The sequence below is a fragment of the Bubalus kerabau genome, chromosome X, assembly GCF_029407905.1.
Source record: "Bubalus kerabau isolate K-KA32 ecotype Philippines breed swamp buffalo chromosome X, PCC_UOA_SB_1v2, whole genome shotgun sequence".
In the NCBI taxonomy this organism is placed as follows: domain Eukaryota; kingdom Metazoa; phylum Chordata; class Mammalia; order Artiodactyla; family Bovidae; genus Bubalus; species Bubalus kerabau.
Window position 1 is genome coordinate 137,895,042 of NC_073647.1, and position 16,416 is coordinate 137,911,457.

General features: G+C 44.2%; 1 long non-coding RNA gene across 2 annotated transcripts in view; it reads right to left on the bottom strand.

Annotated features, from left to right (window-relative positions):
* Window positions 1-4,660: 4,660 nt before the first annotated feature.
* LOC129639289 (uncharacterized) overlaps window positions 4,661-16,416 on the bottom strand; it is a 28,259-nt gene continuing 16,503 nt past the window's right edge. The window contains exons 2-6 of one of the 2 annotated variants that reach the window (XR_008708328.1): window positions 15,153-15,287; window positions 14,139-14,227; window positions 7,954-7,990; window positions 5,608-5,685; window positions 4,661-5,041 (exon numbers count right to left, since the gene is read on the bottom strand). This is a non-coding gene — a long non-coding RNA (uncharacterized LOC129639289). The remainder of the gene's footprint in view (window positions 5,042-5,607; window positions 5,686-7,953; window positions 7,991-14,138; window positions 14,228-15,152; window positions 15,288-16,416) is intronic. The other variant, XR_008708327.1, reaches the window with a different exon arrangement.

The window sequence follows — 16,416 nt, forward strand, 5'->3', positions numbered from 1 at the left end:
ACAGAATGTGGTAAGGTAGAGGATTTTACATAAGTAATCAAAGTCACTAAGCAGCTAACTTTACACTAATTAAAAGGGAGATCTTCCTGGGTAGGTCGGATCTAATCAGGTGAGCTGTTTAAAAGAGAATCTAGAGGTCAGAGCGGAGAAGGCAATGGCACCCCACTCTAGTACTCTTGCCTGGAAAATCCCATGGACAGAGGAGCCTGGTGGACTGTAGTCCACAGGGTCACTGAGGGTCAGACACGACTGAGCGACATCACTTTCACTTTTCACTTTCATGCACTGGAGAAGGAAATGGCAACCCACTCCAGTGTTCTTGCCTGGAGAATCCCAAGGACGGGGGAGCCTGGTGGGCTGCCATTTATGGGGTCGCACAGAGTCGGACACGACTGACGCAACTTAGCAGCAGCAGCAGCAGCAGAGGTCAGAGACTTGAAGCAGCTCTCTCTCTCTCTCATCTCTCTGATTTTGAAGAAGCAAATGTCCATGAATTCTACAGTCTCCAAAGTATGAATTTTGCCAACACCCGCTCTTACAAATGGATCCTACCCTAGTGGAGCCTGCGGATAAGAACTCAGCCTGGCTTACACCTTAATTTCAGGCCTTGGAGACCCAGAGCAAAAACTTCTGTCAATCTGTGCCTAGACTTCTCTTCTACAGAAACTTGAAGATAATCAAGGACATTTGTTTTAAGCCTCTGAGTTTATGACAACTTGTTAGGCAAAATAGAAGATGAATACAGTCATGAAAAAATCAACAGTGGAATAAGAAGTCTTCCCCTAAGTGCATCCCTAACCCCCAACAGTCATTGAACAGAGAAATCAGAGGATCATAAATTAGAACAAGTGCTTCCACTCCCAACCAACCTCATCTATTTGCCCACATCTAAAAGCAAAGGATCTAGAAGGGAGACCTAATGTGCATTTCAGAAAGGTTTTCCCTCCCCCAGCATTGTTGGCTGACTACAGACCATCATTCTGGGTCTACCTTTTCCCACGTGTACAGCTCCTAAGTGCAAAGAACCGTATGAACCAAATATGCCTCAGAAGAAATAAGAAAATGCTAAACACAGTAGGTAACTATGAGTGCCAAACTAAAATGCATGCCAATGTCAAAATCAACCTCCACAGGCAAAGACTAAGCCAGGAATAGTAATGAAGGGAGAAAGCAGCTATTGCCAATGGTGTTCAGATTGAAAGAAAGATTTAATGGAGGAAAGACACAGGAACACTGCCCCCAGCGTGTATCAGGTGCCTTGGAATTGTCTACAAATAAATGGATGGATGGATGAGTTAGAATCAAAAGGAAAGGGTATATCATTACAAAAGAGGAAGAAATGAGAGGGAAATGTAGTGGCAAGGACAGGGACAGTGTTAGAGAAATTCTGAAGGCAGCAAGTCATCAGAGTTCACGCAGCCCATAGAGCAGTGGTTCTCAAAATGTGGCCCCGTGACCAGCATCATCAGCATTACCCAGGAGCTTGTTAGATACACAAATCCTCCAGCTTCCACTCAGTCCTAGTGAATAGAAATTCTGCGGATGGTGCCCAGCAACCTGTCTTCAAGCCCTCCAGGAGACTCTGTTGCACACTCAAGTACAAGAACCACTGACCGAGAGAAAGGAAGGAATCTTGTTAGGGTGTTTAGAAAAAAAGTCTAAAGGTCTGAACCCTGGCCACACCCTAAAATCAGCTGAGGAGCTTTGCAACTACTGATGCCCAAGCTGCCCCATCGTCAGAAATTGATTTAATTGGTGTCCAAATTATTTCCCAGCTCTCCAGGAGATTTAAAGGTGCAGCCGGGGCTGGGAAGCTCCGATGTAAAAGGTGAAGCGGTGTGAGAGGACATGATTCAGGAATGCTACATCAATGACCTCGAAGAGAAGGTTGGACTCCTTCTGATGTGGTGGTCTGCTGCCTTCAAAGGATTCACACATATACTCTCAGCTGTCAACACTGCTGTGCTTTTTGCACCCGCAGGGAAATAGCTTTTATTTCAGCAGTACAGAAAAACAAATCAGCGGCCAGCCCTCTTTGCCCATCCCTTGTTCACCCTGGGAGCTGGCTTTGTACAAGCAAGGCTTCCCTGCCCTGCCCCCACTGTATGGGAGCCAGGGAGGAGGAGAGGCTGCAGTTTCTTCTACTGCAGAGGCAGCAGCCATCACAGGGTCGTTGGTGTATTTGCCCCCCAGACTTCACTCAGGCGCCAGCATACACAGGCAGAGGCCCCAAGAGGTCGAGATATCTCACCACCAACTTTAAGCCATGCAACCCCTCAGCTAGTCTCCAGAGACCATCTTCTCCCAAACCCGGCCAGTGAATAAGGGTCTCCAGTGGGAGAAGAAAGGAAGCTCTAAGTCCACTCCAGCTGCCCGGGGCAACAAAAAAGGCTTTCAACTGTGTGGGAGCACACAACCCTCTCCCCCTCAGGGCTTAGCCTCAGGAGCAGCTGTCTACATAACCTAAGTCCACTTGCATCCATGGGTGAGAGGGGACACTCAAGAAAGGACAAGCCTCCAGATAGAAGGTTTCAATTGTCCCAAAGCACCATAGAACCTGTGTACCTTCATGCAATGACAGCCAGATGTTTCCCCAGTTCTATGCCTGTGCATGTGACCTCTGAGGCTACACCTAGCGGAGACGGCTTCACCATTAAAGAATACGGTGGTGACCTGACTGGCAGGTTCACATTACACAGATGTAGTAGAACAAGCAGTCATGCCTAGTCACAGAGCCTCACAATGTAAAGTATAACAGATGACAATGACAGTGATGATGGTAACCAAATCCCCACTGGAAATTTAAGTTCTCCATAAAGTTCAATTTAGCATTCCTTAAGAAGGCTAAAAGAACCTCTAAGCATTTCTGAATCTGTATGCATGTCACCTCAATAAAAAAGTGCAGGAGCACCCAAGGGTGGATGTCAGGGCAGGAAAAGGGAGAGCAGGTAGAGTGTCAGGCCTCACATTTGTCAGGATCTGAGTGAACAAGCTCTCGGGTGGGGATGGCTATCCAGAGTAGAGTTCTCAACTAGGGGCATTTTGCATCCCAGAGGACATTTGGCAATATTTGAAGACATCTCTGGTTTTCATAACGGAGTGGGGGTGGGGTGCAGGCCAGGGATGCCACTATACATCATACAATGCATAGGACAGCCTTCCACAGCACACAAGCACCTCACCCCCAATGTCATCAGTGCCAAGGTTGAGAAACCCTAGTCTAGAGAAATGGCCCCACAGCAAACAAAAACTGCTGATGGATTTTTTTTCTATAAAGGCCCAGATACTAACCATAGTTTCTATTATCATCCTAGAACGGAGTTGTTCTCCATGTTCTCCTCAAGGAGACAGACAAATAAATTAATCTTGACAGATTATCCTGTCCACCCCCAGCTTTCAAGGGAACTCAATGTCTAAATCACCCAAGACAAATACTTGTCTAGTCTCTTGTCAAGTATTTTCAGGAGTAAAAACCCCACACCCTCCCTATAGCAACTCATTCCAATTATTTGTCTTCCTAATGGACAAATTGTTAAGTTGAATCATTTGAAATTGCCAATATTTGAGTGATTCTGGCCTTTGAAATGGCAGTTTCGTGTGGTTCACCCTAACATTACTCTCTTCAACAAAAATGCGCCCCACTTCTGGAGACCATTTTCCTGAGCTGACTCTTCAGTCAGCGCCACAGGTTTTGGTGACAGTGGTGATCAGCCACTTGCCATCTGGGGCAGCTCCCTGCCCCTTCCCCACTCCCCACCCGAAATCCTCACACCCAATCTTCATTGACTCTTTGTCCAGCAAAATTACTAGGTTTTTGTCCCAGTCAAATGTTACTTCTTCTTTTTTATTTTTTGCATTTTCAGTTCTAATTCATTTAATCCTATGGGAAGGAGTGGAGACAAAAATTGCTACACACAGAGTCTTATTATTTGAGCAGATATGAAAGAAAAGCCCATATCTAGGTCTCTGGGGTCTTATTTTCATAAACAGTGTAGGTCTTATAGGTTAATATAGGTCTTATATACCATGTATCCATTTAAGTAACCTGACCTCAACTTCCTGCTATATAATTTGAAGGGAAGACTCTCAGTTATTAAATGGCTACAATGTGCCAAGCAGTGTGCTATAAGCTTTCACATACATTATCAACTTAATCTCTAAAACAAGGCTGTGAGGAAGGTATTCTTATTCTGCATCACAGATGATAAAGCTGAGGCAGCTCAAGGTGAAATAACCTTCAGTGCCAGCATTTATGAGCCAGGATTTGCATCCATGTCTGTGGGAAACCAGCGCCCACATTGTCACTATTATCCTAAGCAGACTGTAAAGCTCTGTAGAGATTTATAATTTCAAAGTGACCACTTGAAAAGTACACATTGTTACAGGCGAACTCACCTGACCTGTTATCTTTACTCTTCATTCTAGCAGAGTCCCCCTTCCCCCAAAACACAAAATTACTTCATGGTAGATATGATTTCTTTTAACATAGCCCCATCATCTCCTTTTCTCATTTCAGGATAAAAAACAAAGCAGCCAATAAAGCCGCCTGTGAGCTTTTTTTTAAAAAAACAAGAGTCTTGCTGCATCCCTTTTCAGCTGAAAAACATTATCTGTTGCTTTTCATTCAGCTCTTTCATAAAGAATCATAAATTCACTGATTAAAGATGAAATCATGTTTATTCTTGTCTTCCAAAAACACTGCTTAACGTACTTAAAATTCCCTTCATGGGAGACGTGGGGAAGGGGGACGGGGTGGATGGAAAGGCAGCAGCGGGCGGGTGCTGAGCAGGTGACGGGTAAGCTGCAGCCACCTTGTGGCTAATTGCTTCAGAGAGCGATGACCTGCCACCGGCGCTCCCGCACGTCTGTGGGACAAAGGCACCGAACCCCACCCTTCAGTCCCAGGCATCTGCTAACTGCTTCTTATTCTTCCTTTATTTCCAAGTGCAGTCAGTGGGCATTACTGACCAGGGCTATGCTCTCCATGACGGGAGAGAGAGAGAAGCAACACAGCTTCTTAAAGTTCTTCTACAGTAGTTACCTGTTCAAAGTTTCACAATTTAGTGTTAGAGGCAGACTCGAAGGGGCATTGAAAGGGGCATTTCAAAGCAAATGAAAATTTCTCCTCATGGCTGCTAAGGGCAAATTCTGCTCATGGCTGGGGACTACTTTTCTCTTTTCTAGAATAGCTATGTGTTATTTGCTTGAAATCTCAAGTAAGTATATGCTCTGCACAAATGTGTAATACAGTCATCCTAAAGTACATTAATTTGATTCTAAATGTCAGTTAGACAGAGAATCACTGCATCTGTGTAGAACAGAGACTCTGACTTCTGCCGCACCCTCCACCACTAACTATAGATGTGATTTTAACCCATTCATCCTCAGTTACCTTATCTGTAAAATGGGATTACAAGATCAATAGGTTTTCAATTATTTTTCACAATGAAACATTTTTATTCTTTTCAGAGTTTCCCGAATCCTAATATGCCAGTGATCAATAGGCAGTTGCTATCTCAGCGTCTGGATAGGCAGGCCAGACTCAGCCACCACCACCACCACCATCCCCTCCCCTCCTTCAGTCTCCAAGCCAAGCCCCTAACGCACCTCTGCAGAATGGTGGGCATCAGAACTTGAAGCTCACTGGACCAAGTGATTTCTAAAGTCCTTTTGTGCTCCACATGCCTATCAGGTTAAATGGCCAAAGTTTTTAAAAGGCAAACATTTTATGAAGACATTTTCTAGACATACATCAAACTTATCACCCTGGCAGGAAAAAGATTTCATACACTGAGCAATTAGAGAGCAATTTAATTCTCTACATTAAGCTCTGTGGCCCTGGCTTAGAATATAAGAGAAGGTCCTTTGAAGAACACTAGATGAATCACTCTTACAGAGTACCCAGAGTACTGGCTGCCCATGCAGAATCACTGAGTGTTTCCTCCAGCAGCCACTCTCATCGGCCTTGTGGCCCCCGCAGGACAAGTGAACTGGGCACAGGTAAGGCCCAATCCATTAGTGTTGAGCTCTACTCAGAACCATGCCTGTGCTGATGTCTCCTTTAAATCCAGTGCTTTCCCTACCCTACTGACAACTGCTGCCTTTATTAATGGCTGTTTTCCTGCCTGAATCATAAAATGTGTCTGCATTTGCCCTTTAGCCCAGAAACCTAATTATTGAGTGACCTGGGATGGGAAGAATTATAGTCTTTTTGATGGACTATGAGGCCCCGAGAAAGACAGTGATATGAGAACAAAATCAACAGAGTCTTGATGGAAATTAGCAAAACTTCACTTGAAAAAATATCTACCATTAAAGTAAATTAAAAATATTTTTCAAAAGAAATTACAATTCAGTTCAGTTCAGTCACTCAGTCGTGTCCAACTCTTTGCGACCCCATGAATCACAGCACGCCAGGCCTCCCTGTCCATCACCAACTCCTGGAGTTCACTCAGACTCATGTCCATCAAGTCGGTGATGCCATCCAGCCATCTCATCCTCTGTCGTCCCCTTCTCCTCCTGCCCCCAATCCCTCCCAGCATCAGGGTCTTTTCCAATGAGTCAACTCTTCGCATGAGGTGGCCAAAGTACTGGAGTTTCAGCTTTAGCATCATTCCTTCCAAAGAAATCCCAGGGCTGATCTCCTTCAGAATGGACTGGTTGGATCTCCTTGCAGTCCTAGAGACTCTCAAGAGTCTTCTCCAACACCACAGTTCAAAAGCATCAATTCTTCGGCACTCAGCTTTCCTCACAGTCCAACTCTCACATCCATACACGACCACTGGAAAAAAACATAGCCTTGACTAGACAGACCTTTGTTGGCAAAGTAATGTCTCTGCTTTTCAATATGCTATCTAGGTTGGTCATAACTTTCCTTCCAAGGAGTAAGCATCTTTTAATTTCATGGCTGTGGTCACCATCTGCAGTGATTTTGGAGCCCAGAAAAATAAAGTCTGCCACTATTTCCACTGTTTCCCCATCTATTTCCCATGAAGTGATGAGACCAGATGCCATGATCTTAGTTTTCTGAATGTTGAGCTTTAAGCCAACTTTTTCACTCTCCTCTTTCATTTTCATCTACAGGCTTTCACTTTCTGCCATAAGGGTGGTGTCATCTGCATATCTGAAGTTATTGATATTTCTCCTGGCAATCTTGATTCCAGCTTGTGCTTCTTCCAGCCCAGCATTTCTCATGATGTACTCTGCATATAAGTTAAATAAGCAGGGTGACAATATACAGCCTTGATGTACTCCTTTTCCTATTTGGAATAGAATTACAAATCAAAACTACAATGAGGTATCACCTTACACCAGTCAGAATGGCCATCATTCAAATATCTGCAAACAATAAATGCTGGAAAGAATGTGGAGAGAAGGGAACTCTCCTACACTGTTGGTGGGAATGTAAACTGGTGCAGCCACAATGGAGAACAGCATGGAGTTTCCTTAAAAAACTAAAAATAGGGCTACCATATGACCCAGCAATCCCACTCCTGGGCAAACATCCAGAGAAAACCATGATTTGAAAAGATACATGCACCCCAATGTTCACTGCAGCACTATATACAAAAGCCAGACATGGAAGCATCTTAAATGTCCATTGATAGAGGAATGGATAAAGATATGGTACATATGAACTATAGGGTATTAGCCATAAAAATGAACAAAATAATGCCATTTGCAGCAACATGGATGCAACTAGAGATTATAATGCTAAGTGAAATAACTCAGAAAGAGAAAGACAAGCATCATATATCACTTAGATATGAAATCTAAAACAAATGGTACAAATGAACCTATTTACAAAACAGAAATAAAGTCGCAGATATAGAAAACAAACTTGTGGTTACGGGAGGTGGGGGCAGGGCGAAGGGGAAGAAGGAATAAATCAGGAGACTGGGGTTGACACATACACACTGCTATATATAAAATAGATAACTCATAAGGACCTACCATATAGCACAGGGAATTCTCAATACTCTGTAATGACCTATATGGGAAAAAAATGTAAAAAAAGAGGGGCTATATGCATATGCATAACTGAATCACTTTGCTGTACACCTGACACTAACACAACATTGTAAATCAACTGTACTCCAATGATTATTTTTTTTATTACAATGAATTCATTCAATAATTAACTCAAGCAATTTTTATTGAGCATTTACTCTGGGCCAAGCACTGAGCTAGGTGTCAAGGATACCATTGCATCCTGAGGACATTGTCCCTGTCCTCAAGTCACTGAGTCTCCCACTACCACTCATGTAAAGAACTGAGTAAGGATCTTCCCTGGTGGCTCAGTGGTAAAGAATCCGCCCACCAAGGCAAGAGACTCAAGTTCGATCCCTGATCCAAAAGATATCACATGCCATGGAGCAATTCAGCCTGTTGGCCACAACTACTGAGCGCACGTGCCGCAACTACTGAAGCTTGGTGCCCTGGGGCCTGTGCTCCACAACAAAAGAAGCCACTGCGATAAGAAGCCTGCACAATGCAATGAAGAGTAGCCCCACTCTCTGCAACTAGAGAAAAGCCCACGCAGCAAGACCCAGCACAGTCAAAAATAAATAAACTTTTTAAATTTTTTTTTAATTTTATTTTATTTAACTTTACAATATTGTATTGGTTTTGCCATATATCAAAATGAATCTGCCACAGGTATACATGTGTTCCCCATCCTGAACCCTCCTCCCTCCTCCCTCCCCATACCATCCCTCTGGGTCTGACTAAAACACAGTATGGCATGTGCCACAATTGAGGTGAGCGGGGTACAGTGGGGTGACAAAGGACGGAGTGCCTGGCTTGGTCTGAAAAGTTTGGGAAGAGCAACTCCTGAACTAGTTCTTAAAGGGTGAGCTGGCAAAGATTATTTTTCTTCTTCCCACTGTAGCAGAAACTGCTCGTGTTCCCCTTCTTTGGGGGACCATGGCCAGATTGTATTCTAAAGTCTCCCTTGCAGCCTGCAGTTAGATGTCGCCATGTGGCTGAGTTCTGAATCTAAGCAGAAGTGATAAGCATCACTTCCAAACCTGGCCCATAAAAACCCTCTCATAGGAGCTCCCCAGTGGTCCAGTGGTTAGGACTCCAGGCTTTCATTGCCAAGGGTGTGGGTTCAGTCCCTGGTGAGGGAACTAAGATCTTACAAGATGCACAACTGAAAAACAAAAACCTTCTCACCCTCAACCCTCATATTCTTTCCCTATCTGCCATCTGACTGAAAGGAGAGGGCTCCAAGGATCTAGAGCAAGGTGATCTTCTCAAGATAGGAGAAGCTGCTGCTGCTGCTGTTGCTGCTGCTAAGTCGCTTCAGTCATGTCCGACTCTGTGCGACCCCATAGACGGCAGCCCACCAGGCTCCCCCGTCCCTGGGATTCTCCAGGCAAGAACACTGGAGTGGGTTGCCATTTCCTTCTCCAATTCATGAAAGTGAAAAGTGGAAGTGAAGTCGTGCAGTCGTGTAAGACTCTTCACGACCCCATGGACTGCAGCCTACCAGGCTCCTCTGTCCATGGGATTTTCCAAGCAAGAGTACTGGAGTGGGGTGCCATTGCCTTCTCTGATAGGAGAAGCAGGGATCCCTGAATGCATGGAACAGAGCCCCCTCCAGTCTCAAAGTGTTTAAGAAGATGGTGGGAGATATTTATAATTCCAGTAACCAGTCGTGTCTGACTCTTTGCGATCCCATGGACTATACAGTCCGTGGAATTCTCCAGGCCAGAATACTGGAGTGGGTAGCCTATCCCTTCTCCAGGGGATCTTCCCAACCCAGGGATCAAACCCAGGTCTCTTGCATTACAGGTGGATTCTTTACCAGCTGAGCCACAAGGGAAGCCCACTGGAGTGGGTAGCCTATGCCTTCTCCAGCAGATATTCCCAACCCAGGAATCGAACCAGGGTCTCCTGCATTGCAGGCAGATTCTTTACCAACAGAGCTACTAGGGAAGCCCTTTCACTTTCACTTTCAACCAAAAAATACTGGCAAGTGGAAACTTTGTTTTCCATTCCTGACTCTTAATGAGGCAGTAGAAGCCTTTAAAAGGCATTATAAGAAATAACATGATCAGATTTGGGTTTTTTGTTAAATTTGTTTTTAAGAAAGTTCACCCTGGTGGCAATATGGAACATGGATGGAGAAGTGGGGCAAGACAGAAAGCAGAGAGAACAAAACAGAATAGTTTCATAGTAAAGGCAAGAAAAAATGTGTACCCATTAGCAGTGGAGATATTAAGAGAGGGAAAGACTTGAGTGAGGCCATTAGAAATAAATACCCATTAGATCATTCTAGGGTGGGGCAGGAGAGTTAGGAGACATATACAACTTTTGGACTCCTGACTTGTGTCAGGTTTAAATCCCACGAAATACAGAGTGTGAAGGTTTGGGGAACAGGCTAAGGAACACTTTCAGTTCAGTTGTGTCTGACTCCTTGTGGCCCCATGAACTGCAGCACGCCAGGCCTCCCTGTCCATCACCAACTCCCAAGGCCTATGGAAACTCACGTCCATTGAGTCGGTGATGCCATCCAACCATCTCATCCTCTGTCATCCCCTTCTCCTCCTGCCTTAATCTTTCCCAACATTAGGGTCTTTTCAAATGAGTCAGTTCTTTACATCAGGTAGCCAAAGTATTGGAGTTTCAGCTTCAGCATCAGTCCTTCCAATGAACACCCAAGACTGATCTCCTTTAGGATGGACTAGATGGATCTCCTTGCAGTCCAAGGGACTCTCAAGAGCCTTCTCCAACATCATAGTTCAAAAGCATCATTCTTTGGCACTCAGCTTTCTTTATAGTCCAACTCTCACATCCATACATGACTACTGGAAAAATCATAGCCTCGATTAGACGGACCTTTGTTAGCAAAGTAATGTCTCTGCTTTTTAATACACTGTCTAGGTTGGTCATAACTTTCCTTCCAAGGAGTAAGCATCTTTTAATCTCATGGCTGCAATCACCATCTGCCGTGATTTTGAAGCCCAGAAAAATAGTCAGCCATGGTTTCCATTGTTTCCCCATCTATCTGCCATGAAGTGATGGGACCGGATGCCATCATCTCAGCTTTCTGAATGTTGAGCTTTAAGCCAACTTTTTCACTCTCCTCTTTCACTTTCATCAAGAGGTTCTTTAGTTCTTCTTCACTTTCTGCCATAAGGGTGGTATCATCTGCATATCTCAGGTAATTGATATTTCTCCCGGCAATATTGATTCCAGCCTGTGCTTCATCCAGCCCAGCGTTTCTCATGATGTACTCTGCATATAAGTTAAATAAGCAGGGTGACAATATACAGCCTTGACTTACACCTTTTCCTATTTGGAACCTTTGGACATACTGAATCTGATATCCAGGGAGAGATATCTAGGAGACAGCTGGATATACAGGTCTAGAACTCAGGAGAAGGATCAGAACTGAAGCTCAAACATGAGAATCACTTGATTAATACCTGATGAGGTGGCCCAAGGAGAATATGTAAAGGGAAAAGGTTAAAATCCAGGAAACAATGAAGAGAGCATGAAGGAAGAGAAGGCAGAAGGAAACTGAGAAGGAACGTTCTGGGGGTAGGGGAAGAATCAATAAAGTGACAACACAAAGACCAGAGAAAGAATTTCGCAAGATTAAACATAGTGTTCAACAAGGTTAAATGCCATCAAATAAGAACTGAAAATTAATGACAACTGTATCAGGCAGGGTCTAATCAGGAAAAGAGAAGCCACTCCAGGTACATTTGTCAGCTTGGACTGCCATACCTAAATAACATAAGCTGGGGGGGCTAAACAACAGAAATTTATTCTCTCATATTTCTGGAGGCTAGAAACCCAAAATCAGGGTGTCTTCATAGCCAGGTTCTGGCCTGCAGATGGTCACCTTCTCACTGTGTCCTCACATGGCAGAGAAGGAAAGACCAAACACTCCGGTGTCTCTTCTTACAAGGGCATGAATCCCACTATGAGGACCCTACCTTCATGACATCATACAACCCAACTACCTCCCACAGGACCCAACACCAAACACCATCACAGCAGGGTCAGGGCTTCAGCAAATGAACACGAGAAGAGAGGAAGCAGGCAGAACACAATTCAGTCCATAGCACCAGGCATTTCAAACACGGAATGTAATACAGTGAAGGGGTGATGGAAAAGTTGAGAAGCCAAGTAGGGAATGATGGGCCATTCCAATGATTATCAACAGCAAGAAGCTACAGTCATCCCTAGAACTGCAAGACAATGAGAAAAGTCGTGCTTCCTTCTGCTGCTGCTAAGTCATTTCAGTCGTGTCTGACTCTGTGCAACCCCTTAGACAGAGCCCACCAGGCTCCCCCATCCCAGGAATTCTCCAGGCACGAACACTGGAGTGGGTTGCCATTTCCTTCTCCAATGCATGAAAGTGAAAAGTGAAAGTGAAGTCGCTCAGTCATGTCCGACTCAGCGACCCCAGGACCGTCGCCCACCAGGCCCCTCCATCCATGGGATTTTCCAGGCAAGAGCAAGAGTACTGGAGTGGGGTGCCATTGCCTTCTCCGCTAAAGTGGTGGTGGTGCTGCTGCTGCTAAGTCGCTTCAGTCGTGTCCAACTCTGTGCGACCCCATAGACAGCAGCCCACCAGGCTCCCCCGTCCCTGGGATTCTCCAGGCAAGAACACTGGAGTGGGTTGCCATTTCCTTCTCCAATGCATGAAAGTGAAAAGGGAAAGTGAAGTCGCTCAGTCATGTCCGACTCTTCACGACCCCATGGACTGCAGCCTACCAGGCTCCTCCACCCATGGGATTTTCCAGGCAAGAGCAAGAGTACTGGAGTGGGATGCCATTGCCTTCTCTGCTAAAGTGGTGCTACCTAAGCCCAAATCCAAGATCACCCCAGCTCAAGTTGGAGCACTGTGCAGTTGCCCTGGAGTAACTGATACCCCAGAGGGAGAGGCTCTGTGAGGGGCCTGGAGCCAAAAAGAAGACATGGTCACCACCAGAGATAACACATGAAAGAGAGAGCAAGAAAGTGAGAAATACCCTAACTTCCCTCTTCCTCCTCCCCTCTGCTAGCGCACCCCACAGGCTGAGCCCACCTGGCGGCCAGAGGGCAATGCCAGCTGTTTCCTATGAAGTAGGTCTGAGCATGAAAAGGGGTTGGAATAATTAAGAGAAGAGTAAACTGACAAGTCAAAGGATTGACAAGAGGCATTAAGGCATCAACCAAAACTAGAGGGCCTAAATTTCTGTTAGTAACAGTCAAATGTGTGATGCCCATGAGCCTCTAAATGTGTACCTAGCACAAAGCCTGACATACAGTAGGTGTTCAGTGTTTCATGAATGAATGGATGGATGAATAGAAAATCTTAACTAGAGAGCCCTTGAGGCTGACCTTAAGTCCACAGGATTCTCATCAGACTCAAAGAGAATCTGCATTTTGGGGTCTCTACGAATGTGAAAAACTGGGTGGTAGCATCGTGACCCTCTTAGGTCCTTCCCATTCCTGATGCCTTGACTTCCAGGTCTTCCTGACAGCAACACTTTCGCTAAGTCTGCAAATGGCTTCTTTTCAAAATCTCCCCCTAGAGTGCTCATTCTAGACTGAGGCTCATTCCCCACAGCCTTGCCTTCTCAGCTCCTGTCAGACAGTCTCTAAGTGCAGTGAATTCTGAGGCCACTCCTGCCTTAGTTTATCCATTTCTCTTGCTTCCCTGGGTTTTCCAAGTGAATCCTCCAAGAAAAGCATTCTTGGAGACTTCAAATCAGGACTTCTTCAGAAGCACATAACTCAATACAGTTAGAGAAGAGTTCCTGAAAGCATGTAAACAGAAATCCACAGACTGTCTCACACACCAGTAGCTAACACTCTCCACCTGGAGTGTTGGGATCTCCCTTCAACATTGTAAGAAGCAACCCCCAAAAGCCAATATAACCTCACCTGTAGGTGGATCACACAAAACAAAGTGGAGACGAACTGGAGGAAAGAACATTATAGGAGGAAAACCTTTACAATGATGTTGCTATAATTTTTTGACAACAACGCAGAGGCTCTTTCAGTCAAGGATATCTACACCTCAGTCCTCTATCTCCTTTCCCCCAAGGTGTTCTCTTGGCTGTCAATTATTGGGAAAGAAGGCTGTTCTTTAAAAGGGTTTTAAGTGGTGTTAGAAATTACTGGAAGCTCACCTAAAAGCTCTTGGGGAAAAAAAGAAAAGAAGTCTTCATCTTCTGCTTGTGTTGCTTAAATGCAAGGTCCTCTTCTGTTTGTGTGAAAGCTGGAAGCAAAGATTGAGTACAGTTCACTAGGTTAAGTGAGAAATGAATCGCCAGTAGTGTTTCTGACCTAAGAATTCAGGGCCCTCTCTGACCTTTTTGTGAGACAAAAACCCAGCACCATCTGTGAGTACACCTCTCTTTAGAGTATCAGTGTGTCACCGCAATGTCTCATGCAACCCTGTTCCCATTGAGGAGCACCTTGCATTTTAAAACATTTACTTTATTTTAAAAAAATTCATTCACTCAAAACATTATCCAAGCACTCACCCTCCTAACTTGTGTTTTAGTCCAAATTTCCGTCCATCGGGGGAAGGGTAGTATCTGCATTATCAGTGTACCACCACTGATAGGTGCCGCATTGACAGGGTTTGCAGTTAATTGCATCATCACCATAAGTGTGCTATTTTCCACTACTGATGCTCACACTATTACTTTCTTCTTGTGATCAACATCTTTGAGAGGCCTGACAGGGTTTTAAATGATGCAGATTCTCTCAAGGATACTCACTGGACTAGCCCTTCCTAGCCCTCTTGTCCATCCAGCAAGCTTCTCCTTTTATGAGACATCAAAGATTGCCTTCAGGCCTCTGGACAGATCATTCAGGAAGTGTTGGGCAGCTCGTCTTCTGTACTTGAATACAGATCTCGTGAGCATTCACTGCCTAGCTGCAAGCACTCACTTGGTTGTCTGGCTTGCCCACTGGACTTCCTGGGGAATGATTTTGACTTCTTCTCCTTTGAATCCCCATAGCTAGCCCTTTAGTGCAGGCAGAGAAAGCCCTCGCACAAGGTAAAAAAGGCTGGCCTGACCCTTCCTCTGTGATGAGTGGGTCCCCATTTCTTGCCTGGCCCCAGAGTCAGCCATGCTGGCTGGCAGCTCCAGACTAGAGCAGAGGGAAGCTGCAGTGTGAAATAAATTGCATACCTCTGCTGAGAGAGATGATGTGCGTTTCATTGTTACCTCAAACGTTCTGTTGAGAAGAGCTGGGCAGTGTAAACCATCCAGGTCCACCATGGCTACTAACGTGCAAAACTTGCCCACAGAGATAGTCCTATTTTCCTAGGAATACAATGGGTGCCCCAATGTGACCTTCAGAGCCATGGAGAACACAAAGGATATGATGCATTTATTAAACTAACATCTAGACAGATGTTTATTCATTAATTCCTTTACTCATTCAACAAATATTTACTAAGCAGACTGGACTAGAGTCATGATAAATACTGAAGATATCAGAGTAAGCAAAGTCTCTACCATCATGTGCTCACATTCACAAAGGCGGCACCTATGCCAAAATGTACACCTGTCTCATACAACCAGGACACTTTAGGACTGGGGATACCAGAGTCCAGCTACTGAAGCATATTTGTTCTAAGAATTCTCTCTTTGTCACACTATTAAGCATTCTAATAACTTTTATTTTAAACTTTGATTCCATATTAATAATTAAACAATATGTCAAGATGATGAAACCCAAATCATAGAGTGGAACAGAATAGTTTTAAAAGCAACTTCTTTGGGTCCAGACACTTTGCAAACATCATTTAACTCACTCCTCACAACAATCCCAGAAGATGATACTGAATATGATATTTGCATTGCACAAAATAAGAAAAAGTGACTCAGAGGGAGTGAGGCTGCTCTCCACACGTCATAGGAAGACAAGATCTAAGATTCACACTCAAGTCCATCTGGTGCCGACGTCTTTGCTTTTTCCACAATACCTTTTAAAAAATGACTTTCAAATAATCCATTTTAATGCTCCCTTTTATCAAAAAACACCACTAAGTGCTTCTAATGTATATCTAATTTGCTTCAATTTCCTATTTAGTTACACCAGTTTCATGAACTACACCTTATAATCTCCTCCTAGCTCTACAATCAATGAGAGTATTAAATGGATTGAGCATCTGCCCTCAGCATTATTATTCTAGATAGAAAAATGATTACCAATGCCTATGAGTTCACCTTTCAACATTCATTTAATCAAGATGAGTAATTACCCTAGCGGGCAGTAATTAGGTAATTAGTAAAACTAGTTAATACAAATAGCACATTAATATAACCAAATACATGCTAGTATAATTTTTATAATTATTATGGCATATAGGTCTACTTGATTTTTTTTTTAAGTAAAAGACACATAATTTCTGGGCTATGTATTGCACAATTTCAACTTGCATGTGGG